General features: G+C 43.4%; 1 long non-coding RNA gene across 1 annotated transcript; it reads right to left on the bottom strand.

Moving 5' to 3' along the window:
* Positions 1–12,856: 12,856 nt before the first annotated feature.
* Positions 12,857–13,445, bottom strand: LOC120109167. The gene is made up of 2 exons (XR_005510183.1): positions 13,148–13,445; positions 12,857–13,054 (listed from the first exon to the last, which is right to left on the bottom strand). It is a non-coding gene; the product is annotated as an uncharacterized LOC120109167 (long non-coding RNA).
* Between the last annotated feature and the right edge of the window lie 14,179 nt (positions 13,446–27,624).

The following is a 27,624-nucleotide window of genomic DNA, read 5'->3' as shown; positions in this document are numbered from 1 at the left end:
ATTCTGGTTCTAGTACTCATTTGTGCACTACCATACAGGGTCTAAAGGAAAGTAGAAGGCTGGCGGAAGGTGCGGTAACCCTTCGGGTTGGCAACGGGGCAAAAGTTGCTGCTATGGCTGTGGGCACCTACCATCTGCGACTACCGTCTGGATTTAGTTTAATACTTAGAGACTGCTATTATGTACCTGTTGCTAGCAGAAATTTGATTTCTGTTTCATGTCTAGCACAGGAAGGTCATGTTTTTACATTTGACAAAGACTGCTCTTCTATTTATTTGAGAAATAAAATAGTCGCACGTGGTTTCATGATTGACAGTCTCTATCATTTACATATGGATGTATTTGTGAATGTTACCGAGCAAGATGTGAGTGCCAAAGGATCCAAAAGATCCAGAGATGAGATAAACCAAAGATATTTGTGGCACCTCAGACTTGGCCATATTGGAGAAGATAGGATGAACAAAATGGATAAAGATGGGCTCTTAGGCTCATTGACTTCCGAGTCATATCCAGTTTGCGAGTCCTGTCTTCAAGGAAAGATGGCTAGACTGCCCTTTGTAGGACATGGGGAGAGGACCACCGAAATACTTACCCTAGTACATACAGATGTATGTGGCCCATTCGATGTGCTAGCCAGGGGACGTTATTCATACTTCATTACCTTTACCGATGATTATTCACGGTATGGGTATGTGTATCTTATGAGACACAAGTCTGACTCTTTTGAAAAGTTCAAAGAGTTCAAGAATGAAGTAGAAAAACAAACTGGAAAACCTCTTAAGGCTCTTCGATCAGATCGAGGAGGAGAATACCTTAGTGGGGAATTTCGGGACTATCTCAAAGAAAACGGCATAGTCTCACAATGGACACCTCCGGGTACACCTCAACTCAACAGAGTGTCAGAGAGGAGGAATCGGACCCTATTGGATATGGTCAGGTCCATGATGAGCTTCACTGATTTACCTATGTTCCTTTGGGGAGATGCCTTACTCACAGCAATTTATTTATTGAATAGAGTTCCCTCTAAATCCGTTCCTACTACACCGTATGAGATATGGCATGGTAAGAAACCAAGTCTGGGTCATCTCAAGATTTGGGGATGTCCGGCCCACGTCAAGCGACTACAGGCGGACAAGTTAGAGGCTAGGACCATAAGTGCTCGTTTTATAGGATATCCTAAAGAGTCATTAGGATACAATTTTTACGTCTCAGAGGATCACAATGTGTTTGTGAGCCGTCATGCCATCTTCTTGGAAAATCAGTTTATCCTTGATAAAGGCAGTGGGAGGAAAATTGAGCTTGAAGAGAAAGTCTCTGAAAAGCAACGAGTCATGGATCCTATTGAACCCATTCATAAAGAGCCAGTACACGATGTCCCTCGACCACCTCGTAGATCTAGTAGGGTCTCCCATCCTCCCGATAGATACTTAGGTATACTAGAAGAGGATACCGAGGAAATATTCCTGATGGGAGATAGGGATCACATACAGGATCCCAAAACCTACAACGAGGCGATATCTGATATCGATTCCGAGAAATGGCTGGAAGCTATGAAGTCAGAGATAGACTCCATGCATTCCAACCAAGTCTGGACCTTAGTAGATCCACCAGAAGGTATTGTACCTATTGGATGCAAATGGATCTACAAAAGGAAGATAGGTTCGGATGGAGAGGTAGAGACCTATAAGGCAAGGCTTGTGGCGAAAGGGTATAGTCAGCGCGAAGGTATTGACTATCAGGAGACCTTTTCACCTGTAGCCATGCTAAAATCCATCCGAACATTGCTTGCCATTGCAGCATTTCATGATTATGAAATCTGGCAGATGGATGTGAAAACTGCTTTCCTGAATGGATATCTTGATGAAGATATCTATATGGAACAGCCTTTGGGTTTCACTTCCAGTGATGGAGATCACAAGGTCTGCAAGCTGCAAAGGTCCATCTATGGACTAAAGCAAGCCTCTCGGAGTTGGAACACTCGTTTCGATGATGCAATCAAAACGTTTGATTTCATCAAAAACGAAGAGGAACCATGTGTTTACAAAAAGGTTAGTGGGAGTGCTGTCGTTTTTCTCGTACTGTACGTAGATGACATTCTCCTGATTGGGAATGATATTCCCATGCTAACCTCGGTCAAGGTCTGGTTGTCAAAAGAATTCTCCATGAAAGACCTTGGGGAAGCATCCTATATTTTGGGAATAAAGGTCTATAGAGATAGATCTAAAAGGATGCTTGGCCTTTCACAGAAGATGTACATAGAGGAGGTGCTGAAGAGGTTCAGCATGGAAAACTCCAAGAGGGGTCTCTTACCCCTAAGGCATGGAATTCATCTCTCCAAGAAGATGTGCCCCAACACATCTGAAGAGATTCAACGCATGAGCAAGATTCCTTATGCATCGGCAATAGGAAGCCTCATGTATGCCATGCTATGTACACGACCTGATATAGCTCTTGCTGTGAATGTCACAAGCAGATATCAGTCGAATCCAGGTGAAGAACACTGGATAGCTGTGAAAGAACAGTCTTAAGTACTTGAGAAGAACTAAGGACATGTTCTTGGTCTTTGGGAGAAGATCGGAGTTGAAGGTAGAAGGATGCACACATATTGATGATAGAAAGTCTACATCAGAATATGTGCAATGATGGTTCAGTAAATTGGAAGAGTTCCAAACAACTGATCATTATAGATTCTACCTTAGAAGCTGAATGTTAAGCCGTATCTAAGGGTGCAGTGGAAACCTTCTGGTTAAAAGTTAATTGCAGAGTTAGGTGTAATGTCATTAGATGCCATAACACTTTACTGCGATAACATTGGCACCATAGCACTAGCTATGGAGCCATGGTCTCATCAGAAGTCCAAGCACATAGAGCGGCGCTTCCATTTCATACGCGACTATGATGTAGAGGTGCAGAGAGTAGACTCCGCGGATAACGTGGCAGACCCTTTCACTAAGCAGCTGAGTCAGCAAAAGACTGAAGCCCACCTTGAGAAGATGGGCCTAAGATATATGACCAATTGGCTTTAGTGCAAGTGGGAGATTGTTAGATGTATGCCCTAGAAGCCAATTTGGCTGACACATTGTTGATTCTAGGGACATAATTTTGTACTTGACTATTTATTATTGAATAAATAAAAGGCATCTTTTTCATTCATATTGTTTATGTGTCTATGAATCGTCCAAGAAATTAATAAGATGATGATACATATTCTCAAGAGTTGAGAATTTGAGCCATGTATCATTGGTGATTAATTTCTAAAATGCTCCTGATCAATGGATCATCACGAGGACGGTGATCGATCCGATCAGTGCACAGATCACTTTCCTTCTGGATGGACGAGACTTGAGTCCACAGTGTAGGGACACTGAAGTGATAGTGCAGGTGCTTGTTAGAGAACAAGGGTACTGAGCGTGACCAAGACAAGAAGTCACTTGGATGTCTATCCACTCGTCAGTGACTTACTTGATGTTGCAGTAGTGTGACTGGTCCTTTGACCTGCGGTGCTTCGGCTACTCACAGTGAGGTTATTGTAGTTTGACTGCACACATACATGGTCTCTAGCCATATGGGTCCATGCAGTGTAGATTGGCTGCAGTAGGTTCACTGTAGGAGTAGGGTATGCACCTATAAGGAATCTATCGACCTTGATAGAAGAGGAGTGATCCTATGTGATTTGTTAGACTGAGTTCTAAGACCTTGGCCAGGGCAGTAAAGTGGAGAAAGAGTTTTCCACTATCGAACTCAAGTCGAATAAATCTTGACATATGACAGACGATGGGGTTTGACGAGTTGTCCATGACCTCCGTCCTGTAGGGATCCACGATAGTAGGACTGTATCACATGTTTAACTGCACCTAGAGGTTCATCATTCTATTCTGCTGGGTAGCCACTACATGCTGCTAGGTGTCACTGGTGGATGGTGGGACTCATAAGGGATTATCTTGATGATCGATAAACCCTAATGAGTTGAGTTGGAATCGTTCCAACCCATTGAAAGGAGTTTTCAATGATATAGTGATAGAGATCACAATATATCTCACTACCAGTCAGAATAGAACCTATGGGGTCACACACACTAGAAGTATTGACCGATCCGATGGTTGAAATCGTGATTAGGAATCACAAGAAATCAATTTGATTGATAAGAAGTTAAAGAAGGAACAAAGGGAATTAATTAATTGGACTTAAACACAAATCCTACTTCGGGTAGGATTCCTAGAGTCCTAATTGGATTAGGACTGGGAATCCTAGTTGGAGTAGGACTGGGATTCCTATTTAGAATAGGATTCCTACAATCCTAATGAGATTAGGAATTTTGAATCAAAATCGGATTCCTACTTGGAGTAGGATTCCTAGAAATCCTAATTGGATTAGGACTACGGATTCAAATAGAGTCTTAATTGGATTAGGACTAAAATTAAATAAATCCTAATTGGATTAGGATTCCTTAAGTCTAAATTAATTATTAATCTAATGAATCAACATGACTCCTAATTGGATTAGGATTGAAGAGTTCAATTGAGTCATGGTTCATTCAAGTCCTAATTGGATTAGGACTAGCATAGATTGAACCCAATTTGGCCAATCCTAATTAGATTAGGATTAAACCATGAAAGAGGGACCTAATCCTCTTTGGAAGAGGATTAGGCTAATCAAGTAAGAGGGGCATCAGCCCCTCTCCACTTGGCTAGGGCGACATGAAGAGAGGGGGCCGGCGCCCCCTCTTGGAAAGATGTCAAGGGCTCCTAAATTGTAGGAGCCCTTCATGTCTATAAGAAAGGAGCTAGGGCCGGCGCCCTAGATGAGTGATTCCTCTCTTCCCTTGGTGCCGTGGCCACCCTCTCCCTCCCTTGTTTCAGCCGACAGCAAGGAGAAGAAAAGAAGGTGCTTGACGGGTCCCTTCCTCCTCCCTCCTTGTTCCAACGCAAGACGAAGAGAAGGCTGCAAAGGGTTCTTGTTCTTCTTCATCATCCCTCCTTCTTCTTCCTCCTCTCAAGCACTTTCAAGAGTTGAAAGAAAGAGAGGAGATCAGCCATCAAAGGAAGTCTCTGCAAGGGAGCTAGCACCCCGGGGAGACAAGGAAACGTTGATCGGATCTCTACTTCGTGTGGATATCCGTAGAGGCCGGACGTTTGAACGGCTTCAAGCGAACCCTCTTCCTAAAACCACGAACTCAGATTCGCGGTGATCATCTACCCGCGCAAGGTGAAGATTTGATCTTCCTATTAGTTTTAAAAGTTTTAATTCTTACCTAATTACGAAAGGTCTCGAAACAAGCGTTCATGCGATGAACGTCGAACTCGTGCATGCCGATTCCGCTGCCATCTGAAAATTTTTGAAATATCAGCGGCATGGGCGGGTTCCCAACACATCCACCTCAGTCTCCCCTAGATGAGGTATCTGCTAGCTCACTTCCTATTGAAGTGAGAATCCTTTTGAGCATTTTGTCCAGGTCCATCTTCCCTAAGACAGGGAGATTTGATTTTGTGAATGAGAGGGACCTAGCTATTATGTCTTACATTCTTCAGGACACCCCGGTCAACTTCCCCAAGCTCATTTATAGGTATATGTGTGAGCCCCTGGATAGACCTAGGCTCTCCCTCCCATACGGAATGATATTCACTCTTCTCTTTAGGCAGTACGAAATTTCCATTCCTGAGAAGGAACCCTCTCGTGCCTTGCGATGGACTGATCGCTTGGGTACGGGGACCATGCACAGGATGGGATTTCGGAAGAGAGAAGGGATCTGGGTTAGGAAGTCCACTCTCACCGCTCAGACCACCAGACCATCACCCAGTCCTGAGCCAGATTCTGATTACCCAGAGTCCCCAGACCATCCAGACCTTCCATCCACTCCTCCTGCTCCTACCACCTCTGCCGGACCTTCCTCCTCAGCTCCACCATCTATGGAGGTCCGTATTGATCCAGAGCAGCTCCGGGAGCTGCGGCAGGAGATCGTCCGAGATTTGAGGGACGAGCTGCTGCGGGAGCTCCGAGGTTCCGTGCCAGCTCCCACTCCTGCACCCACTCCATCCTCAGCATTGGTCCCATCCTTGACAGCCGTGACAGACATGACGGCTGAGGTGCGGCAGGAGATCTACAACATTAGGACCCTGGTGCAGGCCCAGTTCCACAGCATGAGCGAGGTCACGAGCACCACGAGGAGGATGCGGGATGACATCCGCCGTGACATGCACACCACCACCGAGGGGGCCGAGCGCTTGTCGAATGTGCTCATCGACAAGCTGGACGCACTTCAGACCTCGGTGACTGGGCTTCAGACGTCGGTGACTGAGCTCTCCACTACACATAGCAGAGCCACCACGTCTATTATTACGCAGCTGGGCCATGTTACAGAGGCAGTCGCCCTCCTCATGGAGCAGAGCCGATTGAGAGGAGGAGTCACATCCTCGAGAGGAGGAGCTACATCCTCCAGAGGAGGAGATGTATCCTCGAGAGGGGGAGCCACATCCTCCAGAGGAGGAGATGTATCCTCGAGAGGGGGAGCCACATCCTCGAGGAGGTCATAGATGATTTTGAGTTGTGTTTTGTCTTCTTTTGTATTGTTCTTGCTTTACCTATTGTATGCTCAAATGTATTCACCTTCATATCAATACAATGAGTAGACATCTTATCTTCATTTCTGTGCCATTTGATGATTGACTGTGCCATTTGTGCCATTGATTGTGTGTGATTACCTCCTTTTTGGTATGATGACAAAAAGGGGGAGAAATGTGTAAGTATAAAATGTAAAAGGGGAGAAATATTAAAAAATATGTAAAAAAAATCAATGGAAATAAATAAAACAATAAACTCTTAAAAACACACATAAATTTGTTCTAAGTGGATTCGGTACCTCGAGGCTCATTATCTCTCTTTTGGGGCTCCTAATGGAGTAATCTCCAGAATCTATTCAAGGGATATTCGGAGATTAGCTGAATCCTACTCAAGAACAAATTGACAGATTTTTCCTCTAAAAACAAAAATTTTAGTTCAAAAATTTCAAAGCATTAAAAGGAAATTCAGAAAATCAAAACATAGTTGAATGCATATGTTGAGGGGGAGAATCTGAATTTTAATCAAGCTAAATCATTAATGTCATATAAGCCAAACAATTGATTGCAGAATATGAAGGCTTATATAATTCCAAATGAAAGGGGGAACTTTAACTCCGAAATTTAATGTTTCACTCCTTTCAAACTTGGATAAATTAAATTATCAGACATTTGAATTCATTTATGGAGTTTATTTCATTATTTACTGAGCAACTCATTTTACATATACTCAAAGTTTTGTCATCATCAAAAAGGGGGAGATTGTGGAGTGATCGATTAAAACCCCGTTTGATTTTGATGAGCTCAAAGCATTGGAGTATATCTTGTGATTACTAATGAATTCAATTGAGTGTTTCAGTAAAAATCCTGTCCAAGTGTCTCTAGACTTGGTTCATAGCATTTTGGATAAGTTAAGAAGTCTGCATGAACCAATGTCTGAGATACGAGTCGACTCCCGAGTTTCACGAGTCGACTCCAAGCGTATCAAGATCACTGGCACGAGCTCGAGTCGACTCCTGATCAGTACGAGTCGACTCCGACTGAAAACAGACAGAAGGACAGAAGAGCAGTTTTTCAGGTCTGAGATTCGAGTCGACTCCAGTGGAACGCGAGTCGACTCCCAGCGGTACACACAGAAAAAGTCAGAGAGCGTTTTATGGACTCTGAGATTCGAGTCGACTCCCGCAGTACGCGAGTCGACTCCGAGACTGTGCGACCATCGACAGACAGAAGACCATGTTACTGCCTCTGAGATTCGAGTCGACTCCCAGACAGCTCGAGTCGACTCTAAGACAAGCTTCACGTCAAAAGGCAGAAGACCAACTTTCGGAAACTGAGAGCCGAGTCGACTCCAAGGAAGTTCGAGTCGACTCCAAGACTGGATGAGCCAAAAGACAGAGAATCGGGAGTTCGGGCTCTGAGATTCGAGTCGACTCCCAGGACAGTCGAGTCGACTCGAGTGGACAAAATTCAAATTTGGATCCACGGACTACAGAGGATGAGCCGACTCCAAAATTGCCAGGTCAGCGCCAGAAGTTGGCGAGTCGACTCCGGGTCAAGACGAGTCGACTCCCAGTCAAGACGGCAACTTTAATTCAAACTGGGAACAGTTGCCGAGTCGACTCCGGAAAAGCTCGAGTCGACTCCTGCTACAGCCGAGTCGACTCCTGATCGCGCGAGTCGACTCCAACCCACCAACGGTCACATTGTCAGGCTGCGCAGAGTGTGCAGAACGGCCAGAAAAAGCAGAGTAACGGCTAGTTTCCGAGGGGGTTGGCTTAAATAGCCACAGAAGACTGTAGCAAGGTAGAGAACACACATTCCACTCCTAGCATTCAAGTCTTCAAGCTCTCTAAGTGCTCTTCAACGAGAAAAAGGGAAGATCTGCATTTACTGCTCCACCAACATCTTTCCAGCATTCAAAGCTTCCTCCTCCTGCTTTCAAGTCGATCACTCTTTCAAGAGGAGACCGGAGTTCCAGAAGCCACACCTCTTCCCCATCTTAAAAGCGTTTGAGGGCTTCTAACTCCTTTACGATTATATTGTTTTAAATATGCTTTTTGAGAAGCCATTTTCTGTTTTCTTCTATCTCGTGTATTTACTTGATTCAATCGGGGGATTGAATCAAGGGGACTAAGGTTGGTTGGTGAGCCGGTTTAAAACCAACGAGTGTAAGGGTTTGATTGTGAGCCCGGAAAAACAATCGGGGTTGGTTCTAGTCGGTGAGCCTGGGAAAACCGACCGAGTTCGTTGTGAGCTCGTAAAACAACAAGTTCGGTTGTGAGCTTGCAAAACAACCGGCTGTAATCCAAGGGGGTTATTGTGAAATTCCCAAGTGAGACTTGGAGAGTGGACGTAGGAGCAAGGGTTAGCTCCGAACCACTATAAAACTTTGTGTTTGTAGTGCATTGTCTCTCATCTTCTTCCCCATACATTACTCACAGCACTTAGCTTTAATTAAATAACTGGCTATAGTATTTAGTTAATCATCCACAAAGTTTTAATTAGCTAAGTTAATTTAAAAACCCAATTCACCCCCCCCCCCCTCTTGGGTTGTCTATCTGGGCAACATATAGTCACCGACTATGAAGAGGTTTAATATGGTAGAAAAGAATTTGATCGAGTGATCATACCCGAGCATAGCTTTTGAAAAACATCCCCCGCCATCCCCATGATAAGTATTCATATCAGTGACAAAATTAATGAAAGCTTGAGTATACTTTTAATGAGTTTAAGGCAAAAGGTTTGTAGGGTCTTAGGCAACAAATACACTTGAAGCGCTCACTTATATAAGCAACTAATTCTTACGAAAATTCAATGTACTAAGCACCAGGCTTTTGATATGTGCTAACCATATTAAGAGCAGTTGATTTGCACAGTTGTGATATTTAAAGATCTAAAACTAGGGTCTAGTTCAAGGTCTAATGCATTACGACTCCTTCGAATAAATACAATCAATGCTAAGTGTCAAATCCATTGGACACCTCACCATTGCATAGCATAAATTGTCTAAAATTTCTTCTTCTTCTTCTTCTTTTATGATTTTAGTGGTTGCAAAAATTCAAACCTTTTTTCTAAAGGATTGTTAGAAAATGTTTAATTTTTATATTTTTAAAAGGTTTAAATTGTAACTCTCATACTTAATAATCTTTCATTGAATATTTAAATGAAAGTAGAGTTGCATTTATTAAGTTCATGAGTTTGAGGCCTAGTTGGGCCTTGTGAGTTTGGGATTACATGCAGGCATGTGCAATCGCTTGGCTCGGTGGCTCTTGCCGTGTACGTGGCATGGCATGCTATGCGTGCATGTCATGGTGTGGCGTTCGTGGCAAGAATGTATCATGAGGTTAACCTTTTTGGCCACACGCCCAACCAGATTTATTTCTCGCACCTGTAATTTAAATGTTCGAGATTTTGAAAAGGTTTTTCAATGCTATCCTAACCCGTATATTTAAATTTCAAAATTGAATTGGGCTGACTCGGGCACTATAATCAAAGCGTTCCAAAGCTTTAATGCGCATAGTATCAAGGCCCTGTTTGGAGGAGCTTTTGGAGGGCCACAAAGTACTTTCTGGCCCTCCAAAAGTACTTTTAGATAAAAAATGGTGTTTGGTAAAATTTCTGAAAAGCTGTTTTAGCTTTTGCGGGAAGCTGAAAACAGCTTTTGGGGGAAAGCTCCAATTTGGAGCTTTCCAAAAATGCTGTTTTCAGCTTTGTTGGAAAGCTGTATTTTTGACAAAAATACCCAAATTAAAATATAATAATTACATAGTTTGTCCCTTTATAAACTTAAAAATCTGTTGGAGCCAAGAACCCTAGCCGTCAAACTCCCTTCCGCAAGAAAAATTGTTAGAGAGATAAATGGTCATTCGGATGATGAAAAATTAATTTACACTAATAATTAAAACTTTTTATACCTTTATGATTGTATTATACTATAAATATAATATTATATTACATTAATATGTTATTTTAAATAATTTAATATTATGTTATATTATGAAAAATTAATTTATATTAATAATTATAATATTTTATACCTTTATTATTGTATTATTCTATAAATATAATATTATAATACGTTATATCATAATACATTAATATGTTATGTTAAATAATTTAATAGTATGTTATATTATGAAAAATTAATTTATACTAATAATTATAATATTTTATACCTTTATTATTGTATTATACTATACATATTATATTATATTACATTACATCATAATACATTAATATGTTATTTTAAATAATTTAATATTATATTATATTATGGAAAATTAATTTATACTAATAATTATAATATTTTATACCTTTATTATTATACTATACTATAAATATAATATCATAATACGTTATATCATAATACATTAATATGTTATTTTAAATAATTTAATATTATGTTATATTATAATATTAATTTTTACTAATAATTATAATATTTTATACCTTTATTATTGCATTATACTATAAATATTATATTATATTACATTACATCATAATACATTAATATGTTATTTTAAATAATTTAATATTATGTTATATTATGAAAAATTAATTTTTACTAATAATTATAATATTTTATACCTTTATTATTGTATTATACTATAAATATTATATTATATTACATTACATCATAATACATAATATGTTATTTCAAATAATTTAATATTATGTTATATTATGGAAAATTAATTTATACTAATAATTATAATATTTTATACCTTTATTATTGTATTATACTATAAATATAATATATATTACATTGTATCATAATACATTAATATGTTAAGTTAAATAATTTAATATTATGTTATATTATCAAAAATTAATTTACTCTAATAATTATATTACTATTATGCTATATTATAATAATATTATTTTATATTACAATAATATTATACTATATTGTATATTTATGTATTAATATATGTTATGGTGTATTATGTTCTGTTGTATAATACTATGCAATGTCTTTTATGGTAATTTTGTCATACAAAAATACTTTCTCAATTTGTTTATCAAACATATGTTAAAATATCACAGCACTTTACAAATGTAGTTACCAAACAGCAAACAACCTTTTATAACAGCTCTACTTCCAACAGCTCTACTTCGAACAACTCTACTGCCCACAGCTCTCCCAAACAGGGCCCAAGCCTTCATGAGGCACCAGCATAGGCAAGGCCTTTGTGAGATGGCCATTGAGGCTGCTACGGGCCTCTTTGGAGGTAACCTAGATCGATCGAGTTCATAGAAGGTCCCAGATCTAGAAGTCTATATATATGGAACACAGATCAGGCCTATGCAAGTTCAGCTTCATTCATTTCCTTCTCTCCGTAATCTTCATTTACGAGCAGCTGATGGAGTCCTCTGGTTCAGATCTCTAGGTAATTGCAATCATGATTGGAGGTACTTAGGTGGTGCTGGTGTGACATACTCACACGTGGAAGGAGTTACCACGTTGGTAGAGCTTCTCCGCAGGTGAAGAGGGTATGAATAAAACTTGTTTGCCTGTATCGAATATTCTCCAACAGAAGGGGCCCAGTGGAAGCTACTACGCGAGTAAGGTTCTCCTTACCCCTCTTTTCCCTTTTCCTAAGCAAAAAAAAAAAAACCAGTCTGCGTTCGGAGTTGGAATTGGCCACCGAGCACACCATGGCATCGCATGAATATGACCCACTTTTACCTGCCAAGAGCAAGTCTTCAAGCAGGCTATGGAGGATTGTTGCCCATGATCAAACGAAACAACCCATTCAATAGTCGCCGTCTGTTAGTCGAAGGACGTCAAAACGGCAAAGGGCCAGAGATATTAACAGGGAAGAGGAGAGGGTGGTTCCCCAGCCAAAACTAACTGGCAGTGCAAAACTAGACCTCCTATGAAAATTCTCTCACAGAAGTAAACGAGTTGTAAATTATAGAACTACACAAATACGATAAATCGTCATTTTCACTGGCTGCGAGAGCGCAAAAGTAATCTTCTTTAGAGATTCTCACCTGCAGATATTACAGAGTTTTGCATTCTAAAGCTACACAAATTAATGTAATTGTCATTTTCACAAAATTTTCCTAACCGGAATGAGTTCATAGAAAAAGTCAATAGACCTAACGGTAACTATTTCCCCACTTATGCACCTACATGAAATTAACCCTTACACTGCTTTACCTTCTAGCATCACATTTCCTGCTTCCAGCCTCATGAGATCTACAATGTTTTAGACTAATTAAGCTACAGATATAAGATCGTTACATATGTGCCCACCTCTCAAATGAAAGAGAAAAAAATGAAGAACATACCGTGAGGTAAATGACTACAAATATTCCATTTCTTGAATGTAAAGCAAGAATATTTCTAGTTTGCAGAGTTCAACGAGGGGATTGGGGATCCCACAACATAAATCTGTGAAACATTTTGGTTAAACATCATGATATCATCTTAAGAAGGTTTATCATTGACATAAGGAATGCAACCCAAAATGTTCTGCTGCTCCAAATGCCTGCATGAGAGGGAAAAGCTTCAGGGTGAAATTTATGTGTCTGCTGAAATTTACAAGAACGGAAAGAATAAAAATACAATAAAAGTGTTTAACAGAGAAAACTCGGCAGGAGGGTGTGATGGACATGTCTCGTTCCGTATCATCATGATGGGCATGGTGATAGTCTACAGATTATGTTGAGATCCACAGCATAATTCACCACCCTGGATCCTCTTACAAGGATCTGCCACTACATTTGCAAAACCATACTGAGGCTGCTATGCCCCAACAACACCTGAGATCCAAGGGACAACTACAGGTGTGTTGGGGTGAGCATCTCTGTATGACTCAGAATACTTGTCTTTGAAGTTTAATCGAGGTTCTTTGGCCTGCATTGACAGAGAGAAATAATTCCCTGATTAGAAGAAAGCAGGATATTTATGTTAGTAGATCAGATTCGTATAGCATTGTCAAGCAACCATGGTAGGTCAACATAATTCCTCCATAAGTTTAGCATTCTAGTACAAAAATACACATTTTTAATTAATCTATCAATTCAAGATAGCACTAAAATAAATGAGTGCAACAAAAATTACAAGGTGGAGTTCATCTCAAGAAGAATGTATCAAATGTTTGTGCAAATACAATAAGGAATAAAGTATGGCTTTAGAATCTGGAGCAACCTAAACCATTGGACAGGTTGAACCATCAACCACCTGGAATTGTGGTCTAGTAGACCCTTTAAATTATTTCCCACTAACAACCATCTTGTTTTATTAGCATTGTTTGAACTTTGAAGTGCCACTTAAACAAGTGATTCGACCAAACTGTTCCAAGTTTATGTGAACCAGACAATTTAAATTGTATTTAAAAAGTGTTTTCTGGGTATCTATTCAACAGGCTTACTGCTTTTGCATATTAATCCCTATGGACGCCATATTTACATAGTATCTATAAGGATTACATATCTTGAGGTTCACTTAACTAGAATCGAATGGTGTATTCCTTGTAATTTCCTTTGATGGTGTTATTTTTCTGCAGGATGATTTTCCTTGCAGATATTGCACAGTAACCCCCTCATCCTCATCTCACCGGTGATTGGCCGAAGCCCCCCTTCCCTAGAGGTAGGACTCTGGCAACCCCCTTCTACCCCCTTTATCTATCTCTCGTGGAATTGCATAAGAGGGAAACTAGAATGAGCCCGACAAGTAGAATTATGGGTGATAAATGATCTGAACAGCTTGAGCTCTGCTTGGGCTCAACTCGGAAAATTCTGAGTTCAGGCTTGGTTCAAAGCAAAAGGAACCAAGCTTGAATCAGCAATCTAGGCTCGAAATCAATTTCAAGCCTTGACAAAAATAAACCCTGCTCGATCTGGCTCGACTAGATTAGGCTCAAAAATATATGCTATATATCTCAAGTTTAGATAGTGGTTATTAGATCTTAGACTCAATGTTTTAAATCTTGGCAGGATGAGCGGCATCCTAGCCATCCTATCCAATTCTTGTGAGAAAATAGGAATTGGGATAGGGACAAGACCCTCAAACCCACCAACGTAGGACAAGAAGAAGAAAGAGGAAAGAAAGAAAGAAAGGAAAAACAGGAAAGAAGGAAGAATAGAAAGAAAGAACAGGAAGAGGAAAGAAAGAAATGAAAGGAGAAAAAAAGAAAGGAAGGGAGGAAGAAGAAAAAGAAAGAACGGAAGGAAAGAAGGAAGATATGAAAGAAAAATGTAAAGAAACAATGAAAGGAATAAAGGAAAGAAGGGAAAAGAGTACCTATAAGTATGCTTGATGGGGATGACTTGGCAGGATAATGGGGCATCCTGATCTGTGGAAAAACTGCGATGCTCTTATTCCATGGGATGTAAAACCTTGCTTAGATCCAATAGTCTCCAATATTATGGTTGTTTTAAGCTTGCCTATTTATTTGAATTCATTAAATGTTAGTTCAAATTTGAACCAAGCTTCAAATCAACCTAAAATCAAGCTTGAATCAAGCTTTAATTCCAGTTTAAACCTAGCTTTGTTCTAGCTTGAATTGATTTCTAGCTCAAATTAGCATTTTCAAGCTAATCGATTTGGCTCATGTTTAGCACAGTTCAAAATCAGATTCAATGTTTTAAATCAGGGCAGGATGAGGGGCAACCTAGCTATCCTACCCCATTCTTGTGAGAAAATAGGAATTGGAAGGGACATGACTCCAAAACCCACTAACGTGGGACAAGAAGGAGGAAAGAACAGAAAAATGAAAGAAAGGAAGTAAGGAAAGAAAAAGAAAAATGAAAGAAAGAAAGGAAGGAAAGAAAAAGAAAAACAAAGAAAGGAAGGAGGAAAGAAAAGAAAAAAAGGGAAAGAAGGAAGAATAGAAAGAAAGAAGAAGAGGAAAGAAAGAAATGAAAGGAGAAAAAAAAACAAAGGAACAAAGGAAGAAGAAAAGAAAGAAATAAAAGAAAGAAGGAAAAAATGAAAGAAAAATGAAAAGAAACAATGAAAGAAATAAAGGAAAGAAGGGGAGAGAGTACTTATAAGTATGCTCGATAGGGATGACGGTAGGGATGAGGCAGGATAGTACGGCATCCCGATCCATGGAAAAATTGCGATCCTCCTATCCCACGGATTTAAAACCTTGCTTAGATCCAATGGTCTACAATGTTATAGTTGTTTTAAGCTTGCATGCAAGGTTCGCTGTATCGGTCGGTACCGAGCGTACCGTACCCGTACCGATGGGTACCGGTATCGGTACACCAATGTCGGTACGGTCGGTACCGAACGTACGGTACCGTACCGACACTCGGTACGCCTATACTAATGCGGCACCGGTACGGGGTTCGGTACCGGTACGGCGAACCTTGCTTGCATGTTTATTTGAATTCATTAAATGTTAATTCAAATTTGAACCAAGCTTCAAATCAACCTAAAATCAAGCTTTAATTCACGTTTGAACATAGCTTTGTTCAAGCTTGAATTAATTTCTAGCTCAAATTAGCATTTTCAAGCTAATCAATTTAGCTCATGTTTGCTGAACAGTGTCGAACCAACTGGTTCGGAGCATATCGAACCAAATAGTAGGTTACTGGCACAGTTCATTCCATTGGTTTGAAATGGAAGCCCTACCACGCATGGAGGGAGAGGGAGAAGGAGAGAGAGGAAAAAAAAGAGGGAGGGAGGGAGAAAGAAGAACAAGGAGGGGGAGAGAGAGGCCGAGAGAGAGAGGGCTAGAAAGCCCTCACTGAAATAGGGATCCCCTATTTCATATTGAAACAAAGGAAATGAAATCACCAAAAAAGAAATCAGGGATCTCCTATTTCGAAACGAAACAAAGGATCCCTCATTTTCTGTTTTGATGAAGGCTTTCGCGCTCTCTCTCTCTCTCTCTCTCTTAGCCTCTCTCTCCCCCTCCCTCCCTATCTCTCCCTATCATTATGCCCAGGAATGGCACGATACAGATTCGTACCATGCCAAATCGATTGTTGGCTGGTACCCCATTCGGTGCCAGTTTGGCGAACTTTGATGATGGCAGAGGGGAAGGTGGTGAGCGAAGGCGAGTCAACAGAGAGTCTAGCAATGGAGGTATTGTGGCTAGGGCAAAAGGTGATGGAGAGTGGGGGTAGTGATGGAGAAGATGGTACCGTAGGGGGTAGCTGCAAGGCTCACTTGCCTCGCCCTCTCTGCCAAGTCTAGCTTCAGTTGGCCTTCATTTCCATCTCCTATTGCACCTCAACAGGTCTCCGACGAGGGCATCATGGAAGGTGTGAGAGGCAAGGAAGGCAGAGAGGGGGAACCAAGTAGGAGGCCAAGCCTTCAGGCATGGAACACACTACAACATCAAAATCAACAGGGCGACGCCCTCCACCAATCTCAAGAAGCTCTACCAGACAAAGCACCTTGAGAATATATATAGGTCCCTTAATCCTCCTCTCCAACCCTCTCTAAAGTGCATTTGCATCATTTCCTGACTCTTGTAACACTTAATGATGGTTTGATTAACTTGCAGATGGAGCTTATAAGGATTAATATGCAAATATGGTCCCAGCAAAATGATATGCAAATACGGAAGATTAAATAGATGGATATGCAAAAGAAACCTACAAAAGATCTTAATTGAATTTGACGGTTACGAGTTTCTCACCTCTCCATGCTCAAGCATTGAATACAAAGATGTACTATTCCTCTGCAATTGTGCAGCCTTAGCTCTAATGATAAATAATAGATCTTGGAGGATCACTAGACCTATTGTGGACCATTCTGGCTACTTCGGACTAGTCCAGATAGGGTCTAAGGGCAAAATCTAAGATCTCCCACATCCACAGCCTACGCGCACATCGAAACTTTGGAAGGGCACAACTTTCACAGTGTCCATTTGGGTTGCCCTTGTTTTTATCAGATTTCGGATGACTCTCTTTTGAGACTAACTAGATTTCCAAAATGCCCAATCAAATCGAATTTTGCCATTTTTGGAAAAGTTTGATAGTTATACCCATGGTATGCTGAACCGGCCCGTACTGGACCAGTTCGGTTCAAGCGTGGAAAATGGTTCCGGCCCTAGAGGGACCGGCACCAAGCGATATCGGCCCAAAACCGGCTTGTACTGGCCCGAAATCAGCCAGTACCGGTTGGTTGGCACTGAATTTTCTTTTTTGCCAAAGTGCATGCGCTGTGGCTGATTTGACCACAGTGCGCGAGCTATGTGGCCACAACACTCTGTGTTGTGGCTTTTTGGCCATGCGGAGCGGCCACAGTGCTCCGCGTTGCGGCCTGATTTGACCATAGCGTGGACGTGTTGTGGCTTTTTGGCAATGCGGAGCTCCACGATGTGGTCTGATCTGTGGCCTGGCGAACCAAGGTACCAGTTCAGTATCGGTTCGATTCGGTCTGAATCGGTGCCGAACCGATTTGGTAGCTAATCAGTACCGATTCGACGTACCTTGGTTATATCTTTTAATCCAAAAAGAATTAGGAATAAACAAAAGGTAAAGTTGATGTAGAAGTCAAGATCTAACGCTATGAGCAGGGTCGGCAGAACTGTCCCGAATCGGACGGTTCCAACTGTTCCGAGCCGTACCGATGGCTCACCGGTATGATTCCGACAACGAAAATGAAATCCATTGCCGGAGCCGGAGAAGGAAAGAGCGAGCGGCGGAGGGAGAGAGAGGGTGGGACGCCGGCCTCCGCCATTCTCCCTTCCTTCCCTCTCTCTCCCCCTTCTCTTTTCTTCTCTCACACAATTTGTGTGTCGTCTCCTCCGGCAGTATAGGCCCGACACGGCCCATACCAACTCGTGCCGTCGAAGAACTAGTGCGGTGCCCAGTATTGGTTCCGCCGACCTTGGCTATGAGGATTTTAACTTTCTTATAATTTTTGCACTGGTAACTTGCTATAAAAGTTCTAATCTCTCGACCTCACTAGTATACATATAGACATTGCAATCAGTTTTATTTTCCAATTAATGATAAAAAAGAGGACTTAGAAACCCTACTTTTGCAATTTTCTTTAGTTTCTATTTTTTTTCAAGAGTGAGTCGAGTTGAGCAAATTGAAAAATACTTCTTTCTCTTTTAGATTGGATCAAGTTGATGTCAGACCTTCGATCTTTTTAATTAGTGAGGGCCCTATTTTTTGGCCTAAATCATGGGATGCTGTACTGTATCGAACTGGACGGTATCGGATGTACCGTACTGGTTTGGTACCGATATCGATGGCATGGTCGATACGCCAAAAAAATTCCGTATCATACCATACCAACATTATGCTAGTGTGGCGCCGGAACGGGGTCCAGTACCAATACGGTGAACCTTGGTCCAAATGATGAGCAATACAAGTAGATGAGAGAAACTTTCGATCCTCGAGGTATGTCGAAGGATGAAGGCAATAATGGCTTTCATCTCAGTTATAATGATGCCAAAAGATGTTTCAACTAGGTTGCTCAACCTATAAAGTTTGTCACTTGGTTGTCGCCATCAGCTCCAACACCTGCAACTCCTATTGCAAAATTGTGTCCAACATTTAGATATGATAATCAATCATCCAATGAACAAGATAAGCAACCTATAGCACTCAAATTCCTCTTCATCTTTTCAAAGTCAAAGCTCATATCAATATACATGAATATGATGAAGCTGCCGATGAAAAAAAAAATAGACATTGTTGGGTAACTTGGAGAGCTATTTCACTATTTATGGTTACACAGACTTGAGAATGATAGTGTTATTTTGATGATTAACAAGCATTTAACAAGAGTATGTTATAAGTTAAAACGATACTTCATTTATAAGTCTGTTACTCTCAGTATATTTGTATAAATTGATATAGATACATTTCATTGTTTATATGAATGAATCTAACCTTGAGATGCAACAAAGTGTGGATTGAGTCGACCCAAAGGATGATTGGGTCGACCCCGGCACATCAAGAAATCATTTGGCACACTTCTGCAAAAATGGCATAGATGAACAGTGAGTTGGGTCGACCCAAGGAAAGCATGAGTCGACCCAAACTTCAAGATCCTCAAACAACTCAAAAAATGGTTCTCTGGATTTACTGAGAGGGTCGACCCAAGATGAAGTTGAGTCGACCCAAGCTTGAGTCGACCCAAAGAAAGGTTGAGTCGACCCAAGTTAAGAAAGGCTGAAATTCAAGGTTCTGAATTTTCTGAGAGGGCCGACCCAAGAAAAAGTTTGAGCTGACCCAAGGTTTGGGTCGACCCAAGAAAAGTTTGGGTCGACCCAAGCACGGGCAGAAGCATAACGGCTAGTTGTGCAGAAGTGCTTTTTGGACTCCCAACGACTATAAACGGCTAGTTTCTTCAATCCAACGGTCAGGAAGGACTATTTGGAGGTTGGAGAAGTATTTAAGAGGGAGTATTCATCAGAGGAAGCAAGCTTTGGAAAATACATCAAGTGCATTCAAGAGAGAACCCTAGCAAGGCAAGCTTCATCCAAGTGCTTCATTCAAGAATCAAAAGAAAGTGGTTGAGCAGATTCAAAGAGTCATCAAGAGCTCCATCCACCCTTAAAGAGTGAAGCATCCTTGACAAAGAAGAGAGAAGTCACATCAAGCGATAAATATTCTCTAAACTCTTCTTTGTAGATTATATTGTTATATTTGCTCATCTAGGAGTTTAAATCTTCTTCCTTTGTTTATTAAACTAATTGTAAAGGTTCGTTGGTGAGCCCGTAAAACCAACGTAGGTTGTTGGTAAGCCCGTAAAACCAACGTAGGTTGTTGGTAAACCCGTAAAACCAATTGTATAGGTTCGTTGGTGAGCCCGTAAAACCAACATAGGTTGATTGGTGAACCCGAAAAACCAATTGTAAAGGTTCGTTGGTGAGCCCGAAAAACCAACATAGGTTCGTTGGTGAGCCCGTAAAACCAACATAGGTTTTTGGTGAACCCGGAAAACCAAAGTGTAAAGGTTTTTGAATTGTGAGCCCGGAAAACAATCCAACTGTAATCCGCGGGATTATAGTGAATTCCCAAGGGGTCGCTTGGGGAGTGGACTTAGGTGCTAAGGAGAGCACCGAACCACCATACTTCTTGTTGTTTGTATTGTGATTTGTTTAAGTTCACTAACTCATCATTTAACACAAGTAAGATAGTTAAAATTAAAAGAAACCAATTCAACCCCCCCTTCTTGGCTTGTCACCTTGGGCAACAAGTGGTATCAGAGCCAGGTTCTCCAATAGTACTCATTGATCTCACAATCAAGAGTTAAAGATCATGACAACCCAAGTGGGATGTTCTATGAGTGAGGGGCAATCCACAGATAGACCTCCACTATTTAATGGTATAAACTACACACATTGGAAAGCACGCATGCGCATTTTCATTCAAGCACATGACTACGATTTATGGAGTATCATAGTCAATGGGCTACATACAAATGCTAATCATGATAAGAAAATGGCTCAGCAAAATGCAAAAGCCATGAATATTCTATATTGTGCATTGGATGATAGTGAACTTAATAACATATCTTTTTGCATGACTGCTAAGGAAATATGGAGTATGCTTGAAGTTAAATATGAATGCACTAACATTTCTAGTGAATTTGAAACTAGCTCCGAAGAAGAAGAGCAGCAAACTGAAATTGAAAATCTATGCTTTGTGGCACATGAAGATGAGGTATGTACTCGAATACAAAGTGATTTTTCATTCAAAAATCAAGTACATATTGAAGCTCAATCTGATTTTACATTTGATGAACTTAATGATGCATTTTCTGATTTATACTTAGAATACAAGAAGCTTAATTTAAAGAATAAGAAGCTTAGTTTAAAGAATAAAAGGCTACATCTGAAAATGTCAGAGGAAAGAAATTCTACTGCTGAAATGAAAGACAAATTTAATTCTGAGAATGAACGCTTAAGATTAAATTCAGAAGAATTGATTCAGAAAAATCAGAATTTAATTAAAGAAAATCAAAACTTAAGTGAAGAAGTTAACCAATTGAAATCTTTTATTAACAAATTCACTGTAAGTTCAGAAAGATTAAAAACGATGTTTGAAAGTCAACATGCTGTTTTTGATAAATCAAGACTTGGCTGGATTTCTTTGCTCAACAATAAACCCCTAAAGAAAAATGTTATCAATTCGCCAAGCAAACCATTAAATAAGATAACTTATTTCAAACATAAAAAGATTAGGCATAAAAACTTTACCTATGGTTCCAATACGAATAAATCAAATAGTAAAGTTATTACGTTTAAACAGATTTGGGTTCCAAAAGGAACCATATGCACTAACCCTCAAGGACCCAAGCAAGCTTGGGTACCCAAAATGAAAATATGAGGGTGTAGATATAAGTGTGCCAAGCTACCCATGGAACAAATAAAACCTTCATACAAATGGGTGCATTGACACATAATTAAAAATAAGTCTCAATTTATTCATTAAATCTAGTATAAGGTTTAACATTCTACATCGTGTATCAAAATTATCTTTTTATGAAATTACGATACTCTCTGCATCAAAGTTCTTAAATGCCTCATATGTTGAATTTTTATCTCAACGATCTTAGCATAAAATTTTTCTAGTGCTTGCATGATAATAAGAAAACAATGAATGAATATGTATAACCTTCTCCTTTAAGTTTTTCAAAATCTAAATTTCTTCTCTAATATAAATGGTTGATGCTGATTTCATGCTAAAACTTTATTGAGCATAATACTTATGAAATCTTAGGTTATCCTTCGTGAAGGTATGAATGTAATTCATCATGTTATTATACCATTCATTCCTTATATGATTATCTAAAATGTATTATGATTTGCTTTATAAGTCTCATATATGCATCATAGGTTAAATCATAATCATTTCAAATTGGTTCAATCATAAATGATTAATGTGTTATGATCATAATAAGAAACTTACTTAAAAGTTTCTATAATAACAAATCGTCTTCCCTCTTACAAGTAATGCTCAAGACTATTCTAAAATTCAAAATCAATAAATCTGATCATTAAAAAAAAAATATTTCATTGAGCATAATCATTGTATCCATGATTAATATCTTTTCCTAAAAAGATCTCAAATTCCACTGATTAATTTTAACTCATCATGTTTAATCTGAGCATAAAAATCTGTTAAAGCATGAATATTAATTTTCTTGAGCTATCTCTCATAAATCAAAAATATTTCTTATTTTTTTCTACAAGAAGATTGCTTGTCTTCCTGAAACAAGAGTATCTGTGTTGAAAGCTAAATCATAATCATAATTTTGATGGAAACAACTACTTAAGATAATCTGATTAAAATTCAACTTGTATACTTTATTGATAATTATCTTATGCAAATAGAATCTAAGTTAAATTGATTCTGAAAACAAAAAAAATTTTGATTTAACTTTAATGAATCTTTCTATTGCCTCACATGCTTGTCCTTGAACCATTTTACTTAATGAAGTTATCTCTTTAGTTCAAGTGACTTGTGCTTGCTTATACTTAGGCAATCTCTTGAGTAAAGTGACTCAAATTCAATTATTGTCATTGTTGCTGGGGGTCCAAACCGAGAACGATTGGCACAGCGGTGTGAACGGGGTTCCCTTTGAATTGCTTTGGTTGCGCTCCGCCCTCCGCCGGAAAACCTGCAAGCAAGCCTCGCACCACCACCAGGGTAGTGGAGGCCCTCCGACGATCAAGTCAGGGGAGATCGAAGGAGAAGGAGAAGGAGAGGTAGCAGGTAAGATGATACTCTGGAAAATCTTTCTTCCCCTCCCCCTTCCCCCCCCCAGCCCCATATATATCAGGCTGGGGGGTTTTTCTGGGGATTGGTCATCGTGTGGCACGATGGGGTTGCCACTGACGTGGCCGTTACAGGGCGTCGTGGGGCAGCGCTGGGTACGGCCATGGCAGGGCGTAGTGGAGCTCCGCTTTGTACGGCTGTTACAGGGGATCGTGGGGCAGCGCCGGATTCGGCCGTTGCAGGGAGTAGTGGAGCAGGGGGCCGCGGCGTGCCTCAGGGGAACAGTCTGTTGTTGTCAAGAGATTGCCGACCCGAGGTCGGATTGCTGGATCAAGGGGCAACCGACTCGGGGTCGGACTGCGGAGCCGAAGATATCCGACCTGAGGTCGGATTGCTGGATCAAAGGGCAGCCGACTCGGGGTCGGGCTGCGGAGCCGAAGATATCCGACCCGAGGTCGGATTGCTGGATCAAGGGGCAGCCGACCCGGGGTCGGGCTGCGGAGCCGAAGATATCCGACCCGAGGTCGGATTGCTGGATCAAGGGGCAGCCGTAGTCTTCCTGGGCGCGCGTGCCGGTCACGTGGGGCATAGTGGCTAAGTTCCCCCGTAACAGTAGCCCCCCACTTCCGAGCCTGGAACCAGGAGGGGAACGGGTGAAGGGAGTGACGCTTCGAGATTGCCGCCATCCCTCGGAAAGGCGCGCGCGCTCCGAGCTCCCCACCTTCTTTATGGCGTATGGCGGTTGTCGCTGATCTGGCAGTCTGCGGATTTCGGCGGACATCCTTCCTTAATGGCGTCGATTCGCCTTTGGGGCGCGAACGATCCTTCGGCAGCCAGGCGTCTTCTGGCGTCACCGAGGCGTCACCCGCCTTTCCGCCTATTTAACCGGGGGCCCTCCCTGTCCGCCTTTCTCTCCACAGGCATCCTCGAGTTTCTCCCTTGTGCTGCTGCCGTTGTTGTCGGACTGTTCGTTCGCTCCTCTTTTGACGCTCTTGGAGCCGTTCTTCCTTCCCTTCCGGTGAGTTGCCCCATTCTTCAATTTAGGGCTCTCCGTACTTTCTCCTTTCGTATTAGTGTACCCCAGTCGTTCCGGTCCCTTCTCCCCTCTTGACCCCGTCCTGACCGTAGATTCTCTGGCCGTTAGGGATGGACGAAGTAAGAGCGGACCGCATTCAGTCGGAGCTAGTCCCCGAAGACCTAGATAGGTTCGTGGCCCGGTACCACCTTCCCGAAGCCTGCAACGTTACGCTCCCGGGGCCTGAGGAGAGGATGTTCCATCCTCCTCCAGGGAAGGTCGCCATCAATGAGGACATCCTTCGGGCTGGGTTCCGCTTTCTCCCCTCGGACTTAGTCGTGCAGGTGCTTCGAGGTTTAAGAGTGGCGCCGACGCAACTGGTGCCGAACTCATGGCGTACCCTGACGGCCTTCCAGGTTCTCTGCCGCATGCACGAGGTTTCCGCCACCCTGAATGTCTTTTGGGAATGCTACGGCCTGAACGGCCACCCCCGGGACAGAGGGTGGTGGTGCTTTGCGGCGCGGCGAGGGTGCGGCCTCGTCAAGGAGGCTCCTTCCTCCATTCATGGCCGGAAGGAGCGTTTCTTTTTCATCGACGTAGATCCCTCTTGGGGAATCGGGACAACCTGGAAGACGCCGATGAAGTCCCCGATCGGCCTATCGAGGTTGTCAAGGGAGGAGTCCGATGGCGTCGCCGTTTTGAAGGGGTTGGTTGCCGAGGGCCGGCTCCCCCCGGTGGCTCGCCTTATTTCCGAGGATGCCTTGGTGAACGTCGGTCTGAGCTCGGTCCCCGCCGACCGTGAGCCCGCCATCACTCCTTTTTTAGCTCTTTTCTCCTCTTTCGTTTCTTCTTTCCATCAGTTTCTCAGTTTCTAACCATCTCGTTCTTTTTGCAGAAATCGACGACGTCATGCAGTCGGACAGGGCAATGGCTGTTAGTAGGGCGTCCCTACTGAAAGCGGTCCGGAGGAAGAAACGAACTCCTCCGAGCGGGGTCCCACCGGCGAAGAAGCCCCGCCAGCAGGCGACTCCGACGCTGACAGACGGGTCCGGGACCACCGATCAGGGGGACGCCGCGGGCTCGGACCGACAGTTGACGCCGTATCAGCCCTCCGGTGATGAGACTACCGCTTTTCCGGAGGTGTCATCCGGGCGCGCCCGTGGTCGGTCCCCAGCCCGGCCTTCGACTCGGTCGGCCTCGGATGATACGAGGAGGGGCGCGCCGAGGCCCCGGCCGAGCGGGACCCTGTCGATTTCTGGCGCGGCCCCCGCCCCGAGCACGGTCGGCATGACTCTCCCTCAAGCAATGGGTAAGGGTAAGGCCGCAGAACCACCGTCCGGCTCCGGGGCGAAGTCGGGGTCGGCCTTCACTTTCGCCGGCGCCCGAAACCTCATCGAGACGGTGCTGCTGGAGGGTGACCGTAGGCAGGTCCGGCAGATGAGGATCCCTGAAGTCGGAGCTGCCAGCTGCGTCTGTCTCATGTCGGTGAGTGTTCTTTTGGTCGCTTTCGTCATTTATAGGCTCTATTGATCCCCGTCTGACGCTCTCATTTTTCCTATCTCTTAGCTCGCCCAGTACATGATCCGTCTGGAGGAGAGCCACGAGGAACAGGCGAGGCTCCTGGCGAAGGCCGAGAGCCGACTGAAAGCTGTAGAGGAGGGAGGCCAGGCTGCGGCGGGGAGAACGACCAGGGACCTCGAGACGAGGCTCCAGGTGGCCGAAGAGCGGGCACTCGGCTTCGCCGTCCTCGAGAGGCAACTGTTGGAGGCTCAGGAGCAACTCAAGGTTGCCTCGGGTCTCGAAAGCGAGATCAGGAAGGCGGAGGAGCGAGCCGAAAAGCAGTCCCGGAAGGCTGCCGACTTCCGGAAAAGGTGGGAGAAGGCCCAGCAGTCGGCCGACAACGCCCGCAACCGAACCCGATCTCTTGAAGCCAAGATGGCCGAATTGGAGTCGGCCTTGGAGGGGACTCGTGCGAGCAACCAGGAGCTTCATTCGCGCCTGGAGGAGGCTGAGGCTGTTCGCGTCGCTGCCGAGGCGAAGCACACGGAGGCTCGGGCCGATCTGCTGAGGGTCTCCTCCGAGGCGGACGACCGGATTGTGGCGAAGGTCATGGAAGCGAAAGCTCAGATTACGGAGCGAGCGGAGGCGGCGCTGGCCGAGAAGAGCGCAGAAATCGGGCGTCAGGCGGTACAGGCCTATCGTCAGTCCGCCGAGTTCATCCGTGACATGTCGGATGCGGGGTCCGACTCCTTTGCCTTAGGCTTCGATGAAGGCCTGGCAAGGGTGTCCACTAAATACCTCGGAATTGACCTGAGTGGGGTCTCCCTCCTCGACTCCCCTCCGATGCCATTGCCTGCCGGTTCTCCAACCGTCTCCCTACCCTTCGCGGACGTGCTCGCCGTTCTCGATCCAGGGGTTCCTCCAAGCTGACCCTCTGTACTTTTTCTTTGTTCTTTTCTTTGTATGTTGGCGTTTTGCCATGTTGTATGGGTCTCGGCCCTGATGCAACGAAAGTTAATGCAAACAAAGTGTTTTCCCATTTCACTTTCGTCCTTCCTCTTTTTAACTCTTGGTAGCGTCTCGCCGACTCCTGACTCTTGAAGTTCCTCCGGCACTAGGCCAGGCATCCGAGGGTCAGGCCTCAGGAAATTCTTCCGGCGCTAGGCCAGGCATCCGAGGGTCAGGCCTCAGGAAATTCTTCCGGCGCTAGGCCAGGCATCCGAGGGTCAGGCCTCAGAAAATTCTTCCGGCGCTAGGCCAGGCATCCGAGGGTCAGGCCTCAGGAAATTCTTCCGGCGCTAGGCCAGGCATCCGAGGGTCAGGCCTCAGGAAATTCTTCCGGCGCTAGGCCAGGCATCCGAGGGTCAGGCCTCAGGAAATTCTTCCGGCGCTAGGCCAGGCATCCGAGGGCCGAGCCTCGGGGAATTCCGCTCGTTGGTCGGCCAAGGCTGGCGCAAGCCGAGGCGACCAGTCGGGGCTTCAGGCTAGTCTGCTCCCGGGATGATCATCGGGTTAGCCTGGCATCCGAGGGCCGAGCCTCGGGGAATTCCGCTCGTTGGTCGGCCAAGGCTGGCGCAAGCCGAGGCGACCGGTCGGGGCTTCAGGCTAGTCTGCTCCCGGGATGATCATCGGGTTAGCCTGGCATCCGAGGGCCGAGCCTCGGAAAATTCCGCTCGTTGGTCGGCCAAGGCTGGCGCAAGCCGAGGCGACCGGTCGGGGCTTCAGGCTAGTCTGCTCCCGGGATGATCATCGGGTTAGCCTGGCATCCGAGGGCCGAGCCTCGGGGAATTCCGCTCGTTGGTCGGCCAAGGCTGGCGCAAGCCGAGGCGACCGGTCGGGGCTTCAGGCTAGTCTGTTCCCGGAATGATCATCGGGTTAGCCTGGCATCCGAGGGCC

The sequence above is a fragment of the Phoenix dactylifera genome, unplaced genomic scaffold (genome assembly GCF_009389715.1).
Source record: "Phoenix dactylifera cultivar Barhee BC4 unplaced genomic scaffold, palm_55x_up_171113_PBpolish2nd_filt_p 001876F, whole genome shotgun sequence".
NCBI lineage: Eukaryota > Viridiplantae > Streptophyta > Magnoliopsida > Arecales > Arecaceae > Phoenix > Phoenix dactylifera.
Note: the sequence above shows the minus strand (reverse complement) of the source record. Positions and strands in the feature narration are given on the sequence as shown.